This window comes from Colobus angolensis, unplaced genomic scaffold (assembly GCF_000951035.1).
Source record: "Colobus angolensis palliatus isolate OR3802 unplaced genomic scaffold, Cang.pa_1.0 Scaffold57, whole genome shotgun sequence".
NCBI classification, from domain to species: domain Eukaryota; kingdom Metazoa; phylum Chordata; class Mammalia; order Primates; family Cercopithecidae; genus Colobus; species Colobus angolensis.
The window spans coordinates 8825794-8843825 of NW_012119265.1; the positions used below are offsets into that span (position 1 = coordinate 8825794).

At 36.1% G+C, this 18032-nt stretch overlaps 1 pseudogene across 1 annotated transcript; it reads right to left on the reverse strand.

Annotated features, from left to right (window-relative positions):
- Positions 1-224: 224 nt before the first annotated feature.
- LOC105526088 lies at positions 225-17513 on the reverse strand (annotated as a pseudogene). Its single transcript, XR_001004019.1, has 2 exons — positions 17509-17513; positions 225-1812 (listed from the first exon to the last, which is right to left on the reverse strand). The product of XR_001004019.1 is annotated as a eukaryotic translation initiation factor 2 subunit 3 pseudogene (transcript).
- Between the last annotated feature and the right edge of the window lie 519 nt (positions 17514-18032).

Genomic DNA, 18032 nt, shown 5'->3' on the forward strand with positions numbered 1-18032 from the left:
GGTTGGGGATCACACCACTGCACTCCAGTCTGGGCAACAGAAGCAGACTCAAAAACAAAAGAAAATAAAACAAACAAAAAAACCAAAACTGCATGATGTATAACTTTGACATTATGTGGGAATGCTTAACTTCTGCCAAAATGTAGATTCAATCCAACATTATGCCAATTTTATATTAATTGTAGTCTCTAAGTTTTCATAACAAAAAAAAAGAGAATAACCTTACAGTTACCTAGTAAGGTAACGAACTGTGAAATCATTTCCCCAATATTGCTTTGAAAATAAACCCCTTGGTTGTTAAGAGAAATTCCAACTTCCAATTCCATCCGAATGTATTATTTAACTGGTATTCTTCAGTCATCATCTACTGTTGGCTTGATTATCACTCCTCTTCTTATCTGACCCCAACCAATTAAACGCCAGTGTTTTTCAACTCTTCGGCTAAGGACAATTTTTTCTCCTACCTCTGTGCACTTTGGATTGGTCAAAACAATTTTACCCAAATCGGCCTTGACAGCACTAACTCTCCCTCCTGTTGACAGGGATCCTATGTTCACCATGAGCACTTCATTCTTAGACAGCTTTTGAACCTTTACTGCTTTCTTGTCTCCTTCAGTGTGTACACCTAGAAGCCATCTAAGCAGGAAATAGGAAATTTCCAATTCTGTGAATATCTCAGGTAAAGCCCCAACTGCACCAAGTACTTGCCCCACCATTCTGTCAGCCCCGCACAAAGTGGGGTCAATTTTTGTTCCAACTCCAATAAGACCGCCTAGAGCAGTATATTGCAGATCATTCTGCTCTGCAAAAAGTGATACAATTTTGGCAAAGATTGGTTTACACATGAGTTTTCCTTCACTATCTTTGGAAACAATACCAGGTCTTACTTCTATCTCTTGGCCCACCTTTAATACTCCTTTTAGGATACTACCACCAGCTACACCTCCCTTAAGGTCATCAACTTCACAGCCAGGTTTGTTGACATCAAAAGATCTAATAACAATAAGCCGGGGCTCTGAAGTAAACTCTCTTGGGGGTACTGGAATTTTCTTTACTGTGTACTCACAAACAACTTCAATATTGTATTTCAACTGAGCCGAAATTGGAATAATGGGAGCTCCCTCTGCTACTGTAGCTTGGACAAATGCAAGGATCTGCTCGTATTGTTCTTTAGCCTGATTTTCTTTCACCAAATCAATTTTATTTTGTAGAATCAAAATATGCTTCAGCTTCATGATCTCTATAGCAGCCAGGTGTTCAGACGTCTGAGGCTGAGGACAAGATTCATTACCAGCTATCAACAGAAGAGCTGCATCCATCACTGCTGCACCATTCAGCATAGTAGCCATCAAAGTATCATGGCCAGGACAGTTAACAAAGGAAACATGTCTGACTAATTTGAAGTTCCCTTTGGTCCCTGCAATGTCTGTAGGAAACTCATCAGGTGTACTGCTCCCACAAGATCTATAACATTCTGGCCGAGGGCAACTTGGGTCATCGAGTTTATAAATCTTAGCATTAGCATATCCAAGCTTGATTGTAATATTTCTTTCTAGTTCATTTTTGAACCTGACGGTGTGAACTCCAGAAATAGCTTTGACGACTGTAGATTTCCCATGAGCTACATGACCAATTGTACCTATATTAATTGTGGCTTGTCAGCTGCTGATAACTTCGTGTGAAAGTGGCGTCAACTTGGTAACGTCCAACGTGGTGAGATCCTGACGCAAAAGATGCGGCTGCCCCAGAGTCACTCCAGCTTCTCCACCCGCTATGTTGCCTGAAGAGCCCCTTGTGGGTTTTAAAACAGTACTTTAGGACACAAGGAATGAAATGAGGGAAAGCGTCTGGAAACAACATGACTAACTGAACTACCTAGAATAACATTTTTGAAAGCTGTTTTGTAGAACACTAATTCTTTGAGATGTTAATATAAGTGAAAATTATGTGGTCTAGATTGATAAATGGAAGATTCAGCACATATAAAAACAAAATTTCCTAACTGTGGAACATCTTAGAACTTTGTATTTTCTAATATGCATTCTTGATTTGTTGAGAGAAGACATGTGTTCCTAAAGGTTATTTAATTACAGAAGCAGTTTTTATTTTCATAGAGCATCTATTAGCAGTAATGTCATGAAGAACACGTTTTGGCAACAATGATAGAGCATACAGAAACAAAAACCTATTTAACTTAGTTTAAGCATGATCTTAATTAGACTGCAGAATAAAACAGTTTCAAATAAGTACTGGAAATAAGAGGCATCATTGCTAGTCAACAAATAAACACAACACATTCTTTTTAAAAATGAATACCATGGGAACAATCGCTGACTGATGTCCTTTACTGTATATGCAAATTCTAAGATATCTTCTTAGAACACAAAGGGTTCAGTGCTTAGCATATGGCCGCCTTTGCATACAGTTGGCATAAATAATTTTTAGTCCTGAGTGAACTACATGAGTTAATAAGAAACAAATTTTAACCTTCAAATATTCCACCAAGTCAGCCTTTCATAATTTGGAAGCCTAAAGCTTTCTTTAGGTGTCCCTCAAAGGAGCTATAACATGCCATCTAAAGTCCAAAATTCTCATATCCAGTTTCAATGTGAGACTTGAAAATTATGTAATGGTCTTTGATAGTCATCAAAACTGTGGTTCCACTGTTGAATCCTTTTTATTTTATTTTATTTATTTTTGTTGAGATGGAGTCTCACTCTGTTGCCCAGGCTGGAGTGCAGTGGTGGGATCTCGGCTCACTGCAACCTCCACCTCCCAAGTTCAAGAGCGATTCTCCTGCCTCAGCCCCCTGAGTAGCTGACACTACAGGTGTGCACCACCACGCCCAGCTAATTTCTGTATTTTTGGTAGAGACGGGGTTTCACCGCGTTGGCCAAGCTGGTCTCGAACTCCTGACCTCAAGTGATCTGCCTGCCTCAGCATCCTAAAGTACTGGGATTTCAGGCATGAGCCACCGTGCCAGACCCCACTATTGAATCTTTATCGTCATTTTACCTTACAGTAGGCAGACTAACATTTTCAAAACAAATCAGGTTATATCTTCATTCCATCCCCTGAATTTAAAACTCTAATGACAGGTTGTTACACTCTCAATAAAATCTGCACTCCTTACTATGGCCTCTGAGGGTCTACATAATATGGTCCTTGCTAACTTTCTGATTTCAACATCTACCTTTCCTTCCTCAAATACCCCTAACTTCTTTCTGACTCCAGACCTTTGTCTTCTACCTAAAATAGTCTCCTTTCATATCACCCTTTACATTACAAACATCTTCCCACTTTTTCCTTTCATATTGGTGGGTCCCTCACCTTATTTTGGTTATTATCAAACTGCCATCTCCTCAGAGAAAGGCCTTCCTTAACCACTTTATTTAATATAGTACCTCCGTCATGCTCCAGCTTCTAACCCTCCATTTCCAGTTAATTTTCTTCATATCACTTATTACTGTCTGACACATATTTTTGGCTGACTTTCTTACCCACTGAATATAAGCTCCCTAAGGCATGGGCATTCTCTGTTGTATTTTTTGTAGCGATGGGGTTGCCCTGAGCCCAAGCGATTTGCCTGCCTTGGCCTCCCGAAGTGCTGGGACTACAGGCATGAATCACTGCGTCTGGCCTCTAATGGCTTTATTTCTATGGGAGAAATTCTTAGGCCTGGGATTAGTGGAACAGCAGGCATATAAATTTCTAAAATTAATTTTTGTATTTTGAGATAACTGTAGATTCACATGCAGTTGTTAAGAAACAATAGAGTCCACACATTCTTTGCCTAGTTTCCCCCAATGATAATATAGTGCAAAACTTTTGTGTATTACAACTATGGTATTCACATGGATACAGTACTATACAGTCAAGATAATAAACAGTTTCATCACTACAAAGATGAAACTTTTATAGCCATCTTCACCCCACCTTTTCATGATCCCTAGTAACTATTAATCTGTTCTTTATTCCCATAATTTTGAAATTTCAAAAATGTTATATAAATGGAATCATAGACCATGTAATTTTGGGGGATTGGATTTTTTTTTTTTTGCTCATCATAATTTCCAAGAGATTCATCCAAATTGTTACATGTATAAACAGCTTATTCTTCTTTGTTGCTGAGTAATAGTATACTGTATGGATGTACCACAGTTTGTTCAATCCTTCACCCATAGAAGGCCATCTGAGTTATTTCCAGTTTTTGGTTACTACAAATAAAGCTTCTATGAACATTTGTCTACAAGTGTTTGTGTGAATATGTTTTAATTTCTTTGTAATAAATGCTCAATACTTATTGAGCATTATCATATGGTAGTTTCATGTTTCGCTTTTTTAAAGAAACTGCCAAAATATTTTTCAGAGTGGCTGTACCATTTCATCTTCTCACCAGCAATAAATTAGTGACCAGACTCTCTGAATCCTCATCTGCACTGGTTGTCACCTTTTAAGTGAGAATATGAGATGTTTGTCTTTCTGTGACTGGCTTATTTCACTTATTTCACCTCCAGTTCCAACCATGTTGTTGTTGCAAATAACTGGATCTCATTCTTTTTTATGGCTAAATAGTACTCCGTTGTGTATATGTAGCACATTTTCTTGAGCCATTCATCTGGTGTTGCACACTTAGGTTGCTTCCAAATCTTAGCTGTTGTAAACAGTGCTGCAATAAACATGGGAGTACAGATATCCCTTCAATATACTGATTTCCTTTCTTTTGGGTATACTCCCAGCAGTGGAATTGCTGGATCATACGGTAGCTCAATTTTTAGTTTTTAAAGGAATCTCCAAACTCTTCTCCATAGTGGTTATACTAATTTACATTCCCACCAACACTGTACAGGGTTCCCTTTCTCCACATCCTCGCCAGCATTTATTATTGCCTGTCTTTTGGATATAAGCCATTTTAACTGGGGTGAGATGATATCTCATTGCAATTTTGATTTGCATTTCTCTGCTGATCAATGATGTTGAGCACCTTTTTATATGCCTGTTTGCCACTTGCATGTCTTCTTTTGAGAAATGTCTATTCAGATCTTTTGCCCATCTTTTGATAAGATCATTATATTTTTTTCCTATTGAGTTGTTTGAGCTGCCTATTTATTCTGGTTATTAATCCCTTGTCAGATAGGTAGTTTGCAGATATTTTCTCCCATTCTCTGGGTTGTCTCTTCACTTTGTTTATTGTGTCCTTTGTTTTACAGAAGCTTTTTAACTTGATTTAATCCCACTTGTCCATTTTTGCTTTGGTTGCCTGTGCTTGTGGAGTATTGCTCAAGAAATTTTTGCCCAGAGCAGTGTCCTGGAGATTTTCCCCCAGTGTCTTCTTGTAGTCATTTTACAGTTTGAGTGTTTAGATTTCCGTCTTTAATCCATTTTGATTTGATATTTTGTATACAGCAAGAGATACGGGTCTAGTTTCATTCTTCTGCATATGGATATCCAGTTTTTCCAACACCATTTATTGTAGAGACTGTCTTTCCCCCAATGTATATTCTTGGCACCTTTGTTGAAAATGAGTTCACTGTAGGTGTGTGGATTTGTTTCTCGGTTCTGTGTTTTGTTCCATTGATCTACGTGTCTGTTTTTATGCCAGTGCCATGCTGTTTTGGTTACTATAGCTCTGTAGTATCATTTGAAGTCAGGTAATGTGATTCCTTCAGTTTTGTTCCTTTTGCTTAGGATAGCTTTGGCTATTCTTGGTCTTTTCTAGTTCCATATACATTTTAGTATTGTTTTTTCTATTTCTGTAAAGAATGTATTTTGCTAGGGTTTGCATGGAATCTGTAGATTGCTTTGGGTAGTATGAATATTTTAACAATATTGATTCTTCCAGTCCATGAGCATGGAATATTTTTCCATGTCTTGGTGTCCTCTTGAATTTCTTTCATCAGTGTTTTATAGTTTTCATTGTAAAGATTTTTCACTACTTTGGATAACTTAATTCCTAGGTATTTAATTTTATTCATGGCTATTGTAAATAGGACTTTTAAAATTAGCTTTTCAGATTGTTCACTATTGGAATATAGAAGGCTACTGAATTTTGTATGTTGATTTTGTATCCTGCAACTTTACTGAGTTTTTCAGTTCTGATAGTTTTTTGGTGTAATCTTTAGATTTTCCAAATATAAGATAATATCATCTGAAAACCAGGATAATTTGACTTCTTCCTTTTCAATTTGGATGCCCTTTATTTCTTTCTCTTGTCTGATTGCTCTAGCTGGAACTTCCAGTACTATATTGAATAACAATGGTGACAGTGGGCATCCTTGTGATGTTCCAGATCTTAGAGGAAAAGCTTTCAGTTTTTCTCCATTCAGTATGATACTAGCTGTGGGTCTGTAGCTTTCTTTTGTGTACAATTTTTATCAAATGTTGGTATCAGCGTTATTAAAATGATCTGAAATTCTCTCGTATATTTTTGTTTCTCAGCAAAGCACAATTTTTCTATACTTCTCATACTTTAAAAAACATATAAATTATTTCTTGGAAATTTGATAGTGACAATCATTAAAATACCTAAGGCAGGCCGGGCGCGGTGGCTCAAGCCTGTAATCCCAGCACTTTGGGAGGCCGAGACGGGCGGATCACGAGGTCAGGAGATCGAGACCATCCTGGGTAACACGGTGAAACCCTGTCTCTACTAAAAAATACAAAAAAACTAGCCGGGCGAGGTGGCGGGCGCCTGTAGTCCCAGCTACTCTGGAGGCTGAGGCAGGAGAATGGCGTAAACCCGGGAGGCGGAGCTTGCAGTGAGCTGAGATCCGGCCACTGCACTCCAGCCCGGGCGACAGAGCGAGACTCCGTCTCAAAAAACAAAAAACAAAAAACAAACAAACAAACAAAATACCTAAGGCCTGGTACATTCCACAGAGGCAATTTTTAATAAACTTTTCCATTTGTTACATGGTTGTTCTCTTCTTGAGTCAATTTTTTATAATGTACATTTTCCCAGAAAAGTATTCCTTCTATCAAAATAGCTCTATCAGATCTTCTCATTTTGAAGAGAAGCCAGAAATTTTCATTACAGTAGTACTGCTTTTATTAAAAATAATTTTAGACTTATATTAATGTTAACATCTTATGTAACCACAGCACAATTTTATCAAAGCCAAAAAATTAATATTAACAGCTTATTAGCTAATGTGAAAACCAATTGTCCTATTAATATACTTTTTTTCTGCAACAGGATACAATCAGATCCCACGTTGTATTTAATTGTCTCCTTTGTCCTTATTTTTTAATGTTAACAAATAAGTTATAATGCTGCAGGACTAACAAGACCTCAGACCTCCAGTTGGCTACTTCTGGATAAGTAAGGCACAGCTAATCCTTATGTCTTGTGTATCATCAGCAATAGCTGTCCTGAAACTAAATGCAGGGTTGATGAGAGTTTAATAATGTATAGAAAAGTGAGTGTTCACTATATCTTTACTTTCTTTAATTTGCCAGAGGAATATTGGCACTTATTGTATCATGTAGAAATCAATTTTTATTTTCTTATTCTGGTATTCTCTACATCTTGCATGGCCTAGCATATAGTATATGTTGAGTATCTGTCAAATAAATGAGTAAACTCTGACAAAAAAGGAAATGCTGGCCATTTGGGAAAAGTTTCTACTAGCAAGAATGTATGTGTGCTATATTTTTGTGCACATGTGATGTTTTTGTTTATTCATCATCTATTTTCCTTTCTTTTGGAATAGTAACCCAATTTTCCTTTTGGAAACGACTTTTCCCAACACTATACAGTCTTGCTGAAACCATCAATCAAGGTGCCAAGAAGTGAGCAAATGACTCAGGTTATATCAACGAAGTTTTCCTGGAATTTCAAACCTTGAGCAGAATGATACTCTGCTCAATGAATGGCTGGAGCTGACTCATTCCACTGGCAGAACACTGAATGGACCTAGATTCCTGGAATTTTTCTGATTCCTATCCTTCTCATGGCTTAACTTGTTCAACTTTTGCTTCTATTTTATAAGCTACTTCCATCCTTCCAATAAATCCTCACCTCCCCCCACTTGGTTTGGCTGTGTTTAGTCAGTGTCAGTTTATTGCTTATAAAGAAAGAAATTTAAGTATATATGAAAGGGGAAGTGGGAAGCCTATTTCTAGATTTTCTTCCCTAAATGAGTAGAAATTAGCAAAGAGGAAAGGTATGGTATATAAAATCCACGTTCTCCCCTCTTCCATATGTAAGCTAATCACATGTCCTTCATAATATTACAGCTTATTTAACATCCATATATCAACTATAGTATTATATAACAGCTATGGATATATCTATAGTACATACAACATATATCAATATCATATAATTATGTTCTATATTATATATAAAGATAACAATTACATATATTAAATTTAACAATATATCTTAATATAAAACAGTGATATAAGATATAGCAAATGATACTTTTTTCATAAAAAAATTCAAGTAGATATTTCATCATGGAAAAGAATAATCAGGCATTTCTCAAACTACTAGATTAAAATTTACTGAAGCTAATATCACTTGTTAAACAGGTATATAATAATCTGAAAAATACATTATTTGACTTCCAAATCCTTGGTAATAGTGATCCACTGTGTTCTAAAATGTCTTACTCTATAACAGTTCACACAGTTCAATCATAATTTTAAAAAAAGATACATTTAAACTATTTGCTTATAAGACTCTTGACATATTTGTGTTATTTTTCTTTATGTGTTTACAATATGGAATTTGAACATCACAGTACAAAATAATTCTTATTATTGGTTTAGGAATCTGTGTTTATTAACTTATAATAAAAACACATGCATTTGTATCCAATTTCATTTCTTAACATAAAGATATGATAAAAGGATTGACCATCAGCTGTCATCTCTCATATATTGATAGCTCAGAGAAAAGTTAACTACATTTGAAATCCTGGAAAAAATTGTTAAGCCTTCAGCATTCCCGTGTCAAAGTAATCACTGTGACTAACACACAGCAATAAATGACAAAAAACAGAAATACAAATAGCTGTTTTACATTATGTCAGTACTTACAGTTGACCTAGTCTTTGTGTTTGGTCTCTGATGATCTTAATTGTGAAGTGTCATTTCCTTTAAGAACTAAAGAAAAATACAGTGTACATAATGTCCCATGAAGTCAAATTAAACAATTAAGTACATAATTTTTGTATAATTAAAATTGTGATAAGTTATATGAAGGAGGTATGCAGGGTGTTATGAAAGTGTAGAACAGGTATTCCAGTAGTCTTTGGTAGGGGAAGGAAGACCTCTTTGAGGAAGTGGCATGAATCAGTGAAAATCCCGTTAACGAAGTCTATGATTCTCTTCAGATCTAAAGCCACATTTTTGGTTACTTTTCTGTTTAAGCTAGTCTGAGTTGGGTGTCTGTTACTTACATGTGAGAATCTTAACTAATATGCCATTTAATGTCAAGTAAGAAGTAAAATTACTTTTGTTCAAGATATTCAGGAAAAAAACATTATTTTTAGGGTTTAGTTTGCTATGTGAAGTTCACTTCTATTTGCAATTAATTTTTCCTAGGTAATTTTTTTCAAGCTCATTCCCCAAAGAAAATGTAAAGAAAATAATTTAATATATCCACACATATGTTTTTTGAAACTCAGAAAAACTATACTTTAGGACAAACTAATTATCCACTAGGACAAAAATGTTTCAATTTCAAGTATTTTCTTTTTTTTTTTAAATTTTTTAATTTTTTTCCTGGAGATGGATGCTTGCTCTGTCACCCAGGCTGTAGCGCAATGGCGCCATCTCAGCTCACTGCAACCTCCACCTCCTGTGTTCAAGCGATTCTCATGCCTCAGCCTCCTGAGTAGCTGGGATTACAGGCACCCACCATCATGCCCAGCTAATTTTTGTATTTTTAGTAGAGACAGGGTTTCACCGTGTTTTCCAGGCTGGTCTTGAACTCCTGACCTCAGGTGACCCACCCACTTTGGCCTCCCAAAGTGCTGGGATTACAGGTGTGAGCCACTGCACCCGGCCTCAAGTATTTTCAAACAACTTTAAGGAATATCAGAGAAGACTACTTTTCAAAGTTATCATCTGCACATACATTTACCAAGTGTATACTAAATGTTATGTAGTAATTTGGTAAACATTTATTGAGCATGTGCTAAAAACTAGACTATAGGATGCAAAGATTAAAGACCAAATTATTGCTCTCAAGAAACCCACTTCTAGGATTGTGAGAAAATTTCATAGGGAAAACGATATTCAACAAAACAGTAGTGTTAAATACTGGAAACACAAAAATGATTAAGATTTACTTTGATCTGGAGGACCAGCCTAGTGGCACAATTAGCTCATGCCATTCACCTTTCTTTCAAAAATTATTTATTGATTGCCTACCATGTGCTGGGGACTCTGCTAGGCTCTGTCTGAGGAAGTAGTAGCAAACAAATCAAATACATTCAAATGGGAAAGATGGAAATTACTCAAGAATTATAAAAATAATTAAAGCATTACTGCACTTTGGGGTCACTAATAGACCTAGAGCTTAATCCTTCCACTTATAGATCACAAAGTGTAGTTTTAAAAATAGATAAATTATAAAAGAATGTTTTAAAAGCTATGATAAGAGGTATAAACAAAGTATTTTTGAATCATACAAGAAATGCCAGGATCTGCTTAGTGAAATCAGAGAAGTCATTGCAGAAGTGTCTTTGAGCTAAATTGTAAAGGACAAATGAGAATCAATAGCATATGGGTGATATTTTAATCAATAAAAGAAGATAAGAGATTTTTTGCCTACAATTCTCTAATTACAATGAAAAGATAAGTAGTATTTTATTGATTTTGTTTTTGTAGGCATGGAATGTTGATTATGCTTCTCTTTAATTAAGCTATCTGTTATAGATATACTGATAAGTTACACTTCTTGTGTTACATTGAAATATAGGGATAAAATATTTTGTTTTATACTCACAACTGTGTTTTTGAGATCAGGTTGATTTATGTATGAATAAATTCAAGTTCTTAGAGAGGTGCTACTGTTGCTGTGGAGGATTAATTTTTGTTTGCTCAGGTAAGCTACACTATTATTTTGTTCCTCTTTTCTCTCCCTTATTCACCATATTCTTGTCACATTGACTTCTACCTCCTAGAAGTTCCAAGTTCCTGCCTCAGGACCCTTGCCCATATTATGCCCATTACCTAAAACATGTTACATATTTACACAAGTCTTGCACATTGCCCATCTTTCCCACATAGTAAGCCTTAAATTTTTTTCTTGAATTAATTATTATTGTCAGCCACATTTTTACTTCTAAGATCCTTTTATTTTTCTGCTTCTATCAAGAATAGACAGAAAGAAAGAGACACATTAATTCAACAAGGAAGACTGTTATTGGTTATGTTTTAAAACCCCTCATAATTCACAATTGAAATATTTCTCCATAGTGAGAATGCATCAATTATTTTATTTTATTTAAGTTTTAGGATGTGCAGAATGTGCAGGTTTGTTACATAGGTAAATGTGTGCCATGGTGTACCTAGATAATACCTAGGTGCTGGGTTGATAGGTGTATCAAAACGAATATTAATCCTCCACAGCAATAGTAGTGCCTCTCTAAGAACTTGAATTTATTCATACATAAAATCAACCTGGACTCAAAAACACAGCTGTGAGTATGAAACAAAATATTTTATTCCTATATTTCCACATAACACAAGAAGTGTAACTTAATCAGCGTATCTCCAACAGATAGTTTAATTAAACAGAAATATAATTAACCTATCAACCCATCACCTAGGTATTATGCCCAGTATACATTAGCTATTTTTTCTGATGCTCTCCCTCTCCCTGCACCCTCTAATAGGCCTCAGTGTGTGTTGTTCCCCTCCCTCTGTCTATGTGTTCACATTGTTCAGCTCTCACTAACAAGTAGGGGCATGCGGTGTTTGGTTTTCTGTTCCTGCATTAGTTCGCTTAGGATAATGGCTTCCAGTTCCATCCATGCCCCTGCAAAGGACATGATCTCATTCCTTTTATGGCTGCATAGTATTCCATGGTATATCTATACCTTTTCTTTATCCAGTGTATTATCGATGGACATATGGGCATTTGGGTTGATTCCATGTCTTTGCTATCGTGAAGAGTGCTGCAATGAACATATGTGTGCATGTATCTTTATAATAGAATGATTTATATTGCTTTGGGTATATACCCAGTAATGGGATTGCTGGGTCAAATGGTATTTCTGTTTCTAGGTCTTGGAGGAATCTTCACACTGTCTTCCACAATGGTCGAACTAATTTACATTCCCCACCAACAGTGTAAAAGCAATCCTATTTCTCCACAGCCTCGCCAGCGTCTGTTGTTTCTTGACTTTTTAATAATCACTATTCTCACTGTGGTTTTGGTTTGCATTTCTCTAATGATCAGTGTTGTTGAGCTTTTTTCATATGTTTGTTGCCTGCATAAATGTCTTTTTTTTTTTTTTGAGAAGTGTCTGTTCATGTCTTTTGCCCACTTTTTAATGAGGTTGTTTGTTTTTTCTTGTAAATTTGTTTAAGTTCCTTGTAGACTCTGGATATAAGACCTTTGTTGGATAGATTGCAAAAATGTTCTCCCATTCTGTAAGTTGTCTGTTCACTCTGATGATAGTTTCTTTTGCTGTGCAGAAGTTATTTAGTTTGGTTATTTTAATTTAAATTAGTTTAATTTTGATCCCATTTGTCAATTTTTGCCTTTGTTGCAATTGCTTTTGACATCTTTGTCATGAAATCTTTGCCCATGCCTATGTCCTGAATGGTATTGCTTAGATTTTCTTCCAGCATTTTTATGGTTTTGGATTTTACATTTAAGTCCTTAATCCTCTTGAGTTACTTTTTGTATAAAGTGTAAGAAAGGGTCCAGTTTCAATTTTCTACATGTAGCTAGAAAACAGGCTAGCCTGTTCTCCCAGTGCCATTTATTAGAAAATTATTTCCCTATTGCTTGTTTTTGTCAGGTTTGTCGAAGATCATATGGTTGCAGATGTGCAATCTTATTTCTGAGTTCTCTATTCTGTTCCATTGGTCGATGTGTCTGTTTTTGTATCAATATCATGTTGATTGGGTTACTGTAGCCTTGTGGTATAGTTTGATGTTAGGTAACATGATACCTCCAGCTTTGTTCTTTTTGCTTAGGATTGCTTTGGCTATACAGGCTCTTTTTTGGCTCCATATGAATTTTAAGATCTTTTTTTCTAATTTTGTGAAGAATGTCAATGGTAGTTTGATGGGAATAGCAATGAATCTATAAATTACTTTGGGCAGTATGGCCATTTTCATAATATTGATTGTTTCTATCCATGAGCGTGAAATGTTTTTCCATTTGCTTGTGTCCTCTCTGATTTCCTTGAGCAGTGGTTTGTAGTTCTCCTTGAAGAGGTCCTTAACTTCCCTTATTAACTGTATTCCTAGGTATTTAATTCTGTTTGTAGCAACTGTGAATGTGAGTTCATTCATGATTTGGCTCTCTGTCTGTTGTTGGTGTATAGCAGTGCTTGTGATTTTTGCCATTGATTTTGTATCCTGAGACTTTGCTGAAGTTGCTTATCATCTTCAGAAGTTTTTGGACTGAGACGATGAGGTTTTCTGTTATCTGCAAATAGAGACAATCTGGCTTCCTCTCTTGCTATTTGAATACCCTTTATTTCTTTCTCTTGCCTGATTGCCCTGGCCAGAACTTCCAATACTATGTTGACTAGGAATGGTGAGAGAGGGCATCCTTGTCTTGTGCCAGTTTTCAAGGGGAATACTTCCAGCTTTTGCCCATTCGGTATGATATTGGCTGTGGGTTTGTAACAAATGGCTCTTATTATTTTGAGGTATGTTCCTTCAATACCTAGTTTATTGAGAGTTTTTAACATGAAGGGATGTTGAATTTTATCAAAGGCCTTTTCCACAAGATAATCATGTGGTTTTTGTCTTTAGTTCTGTTTAGAGGATGAATTATATCTATTGATTTGTGTCTGTTGAAACAGCCTTGCATCCTGGGGATGAAGCTGACTTGATTGTGGCGGATAAGCTTTTTGATGTGCTGCTGGATTTGGTTTGCCAGTATTGTATTAAGGATTTTAGCATCGAGGTTCATCAGGGATATTGGCCTGAAGTTTCGTTTTTTTGTTACATCTCTGCCAGGGTTTGGTATCAGGATGATGCCGCCTTCACAAAATGAGTTAGGGAGGAGTCTGTCCTCTCAATTGTTTGGAATAGTTTCAGAAGAAGCAATACCTGCTCCTCTTTGTACCTCTGGTAGAATTCAGCTGTAAATCATCTGATCTTGGGGTTTTTTTGGTTGGTAGACTATTAATTACCGCCTCAATTTCAGAACCTGTTATTGTTTTATTCAGTGATTCAACTTCTTCCTGATTCAGTCTTGGGAGGGTGTATGTGTCCAGGAATTTATCCATTTCTTCTAGGTTTTCTAGTTTATTTGCATAGAGGTATTTGTAGTATTCTCTGATAGTTGTTTGATAGTTGTTTGTACTTCTGTGAGGTCAGTGGTGATATCCTCTTTATCATTTTTTATTGTGTCTATTTGATTATTCGCTTTCTTCTTCTTTATTAATCTAGCTAGAAGCATATCTATTTTATTGACTTTTTCAGGAAAACAGCTTCTGGATTTGTTAATTTTTTCAAGGGATTTTCATGTCTCTATTTCCTTCAGTTGTGCTCTGATCTTGGTTATTTCTTGTCTTCTGCTAGCTTTGGGGTATCTTTGCTCTTGGTTCTCTAGTTCTTTTAGTGGTGATGTTAGGATCTCTATTTGAGATCTTTCTAGCTTTTTGATGTGGGCATTTAGTGCTATAAATTTCCCTCTTAACACTGCATTAGCTGTGTCCCAGATTTTCCCTGTTAACACTGCATTAGCTGTGTTGTCTCTTTGTTCTCATTAGTTTCAAGTAACTTCTTGAGTTCTGTCTTAATTTCATTATTTACCTTCAGGAGCAGGTTGTTCAATTTCCATGCAATTGTGTAGTTTTGAGTTAATTTCTTAATCTTCAGTTCTAGTTTAATTGTGCTGTGGTCTGAGAGACTGTTACGATTTCAGTTCTTTTACTTTTGCTGTGGAGTGTTTTACTTCCAATTATGTGATCAATTTAGAGTGAAGTGCCATGTGGCACCAAGAAGAATGTACATTCTGTTGTTTTGGGGTGGGGAGTTCTGTAGATATCTATGAGGTCCACTTAATCCAGAGCTGAGTTCAAGTCCTAAATATCCTTCTTAATTTTCTATCTTGATGGTCTAATATTTACAGTGGGTTTTAAAGTCTCTCACTATTATTGTGCGGGAGTCTAAGTCTCTTTGTAGGTCTCTAAGAATTTGTTTTATGAATCTGGATGCTCCTGTATAGGGTACATATATATTTAGGATAGTTAGCTCTTCTTGTTGAATTGAATCCTGTACCATTATGTAATACCCTTCTTTGTACTTTCTGATCTTCGTTGGTTTAAAATCTGTTTTGTCAGAAACTAGGATTGCAACCTCTGCTTTTTTCTGCTTTCCATTTGCTTGGTAAATTTTCCTCCATCCCTTTATTTTGAGCCTATGTGTGTCTGTGCATGTGAGATGGGTCTTGACTTTTTATCCAGCTTGTCATTCTGTGTCTTTTAATTGGGGCATCTTGCCCATTTACATTTAAGGTTAATATTGTTATGTGTGAATTTGATCCTGTCATCATGTTGCTAGCTGGTTATTTTTGCAGACTTGTTTATCTAATTGCTTCATAGTGCCATTGGTCTGTGTACTTCAGTGTGTTTTAGTAGTGGCTGGTAATGGTTTTTCCTTTCCATATTTAGTGCTTCCTTCAGGAGCTCTTGCAAGACAGGCCTGGTGGTGATGAATTCCCTCAGCATTTGCCTATCTGAAAAGGATTTTATTTCTCTTTTGTTTATAAAGCTAGTTTGGCTGAATACGAAATCCTGGGTTAGAAATTCTTTTCTTTAAGAATGTTGAATATTGGCCTCCAATCTCTTTTGGCTTGTAGGGTTTCCACTGAGAAGTCTGCCATTAGTCTGAGGGGCTTCCCTTTGTAGGTGACCTGGCCTTTCTCTCTGGCTGCCCTTAACAATTTTTCCTTCATTTAAACTTTGGAGAATCTGATGTTTATGTGTCTTGGGGTTGATATCCTCATGAAGTATCTTACTGGGGTTCTCTGGATTTCCGGAATTTGAATGCTGATCTGTCTTGCTAGCTTGAGGAAGTTCTCCCGGATGATATCCTGAAGTATGTTTGCCAACTTGGTTTCATTCTTCCCATATCTTTCAGGTACTCTAATAAGTCACAGATTTGGTCTTTTGACATAGTTCCACAGTTCCTGGAGGTTTCTTTCGTTCCTTTTCATTTGTTTTTCTCTAATCTTGCCTGCTTTTTATGTTTTACTTTTCTCCTTCAATTCTTATTTTATATTCAGGGGGTACAATGCATGTTTGTTACCTGAGTATATGGTGTAATGCTGAGATTTGGAGCTTTTTTGGTTCTGATTCTGTGAAAAGTGACATTGGCATTTTGCCAAGAATAGCATTGAATCTGTAGTTTGTTTTGAGCAGTAGGACCAATTTAATAATACTGATTCTTTCAAGTCATGAGCATGGAATGCTTTTCAATTTGTTAGTGTCATCTGTGATTTATTTCAGCAGTGTTTTGTAGTTCTCATTGAAGATCTTTCACCTCCTTGGTTAGATATATTCCTAGATATTTAATTTTATTTGTGGCTTAAGTAAATGGGATTGCATTAATTTGACTCCCAGGTCGAACATGATTGGTGTATAGAAATGCTATTGACTTTTGTACATTGATTCTGCATCCTGAAACTTTGCTGAAGTTGTTATCAGTTCCAAGAGCCTTTTGGTGGAGACTTTAGGGTTTCCAAGATATAGAATCATTTTGTCCATGAAGATAGTTTAACTTATTTTCCAATTTGGATGCCTTATATTTCCTTCTATTGCTTAATTGCTCTGGCTAGCACTTCCAATACTAGGTTGAATAGGAGTGGTGGGCATGTGGACTCTTATCTTATTCCGGTTCTCAAGGGGAATTTTTCCAGTTCTTGCCTTTTCAGTATGTTAGCTGTGGATTTATCATAGATGGCTATTACTATTATTTTGAGGTATATTCCTTTGATACATAGTTTCCTGAGGGTCTTTTTTTTTTAAATGAAGAGATGTTGGATTATGATGAAAGCTTTCTCTGTATCTATTTAGATGATTATACAGTTTCTGTTTTTAATTCTGTTTTGTGGTGAATCACATTTATTGACTTGTGTATGTCAAACCTACCTTGCATCCCAGGAATCAAGCCTACTTGATCATGGTGAATTAACTTTTTGATGTGCTGCTGGATTCAGTTTGCTATCATTTTGTTGAGGATTTTTGTGTCAATGTTCATCAGAGATCTTGGTCTGTAGCTTTCTTTTTCATTGTGTCTTTGCCAGGTTTTGGTATCAGGGTGATACTGGCTTCAAAGAATGAGTTAGGTAGGATATACGCCATAATCGTAAGTTTCCTGAGGCCTCCCCAGCCTTGCTGAACTGTGAGTTAATTAAACCTCTTTCCTTTATAAATTACCTAGTTTTGGGCAGTTCTTTATAGCAGTATGAAACGGACTAATATAGGAAGAGTTTGTCCTCCTTGATTTTTTGAAATAATTTCGGTAAAATTGGTGCCAACTCTTTGGTGTATGTCTGGTAGAATTTGTCTGTGAATCCATCTGGTCTGGGACTTTTTCTTGTTGGGAGGTTTTTTATTACTGATTCAATTGCATAACTTGGTATTGGTCTGTTCACGGTATCAATTTCTTCCTGATTCAATCTTAGGAGGTTGTGTGTTTTCAGAAATTTTTCCATTTCCTCTAGATTTTCTAGTTTGCATGTGTAGAGGTATTCATAATAGTCTCTGAGGACCTTTTGTATTTCCATACGATCTCTTGCCTTTGTTGTTTATGATTGTGCTTTATTTATATCTTCTCTCTTTTTCTATTGTTAATCTAGCTAGCAGTCTATCAATCTTGTT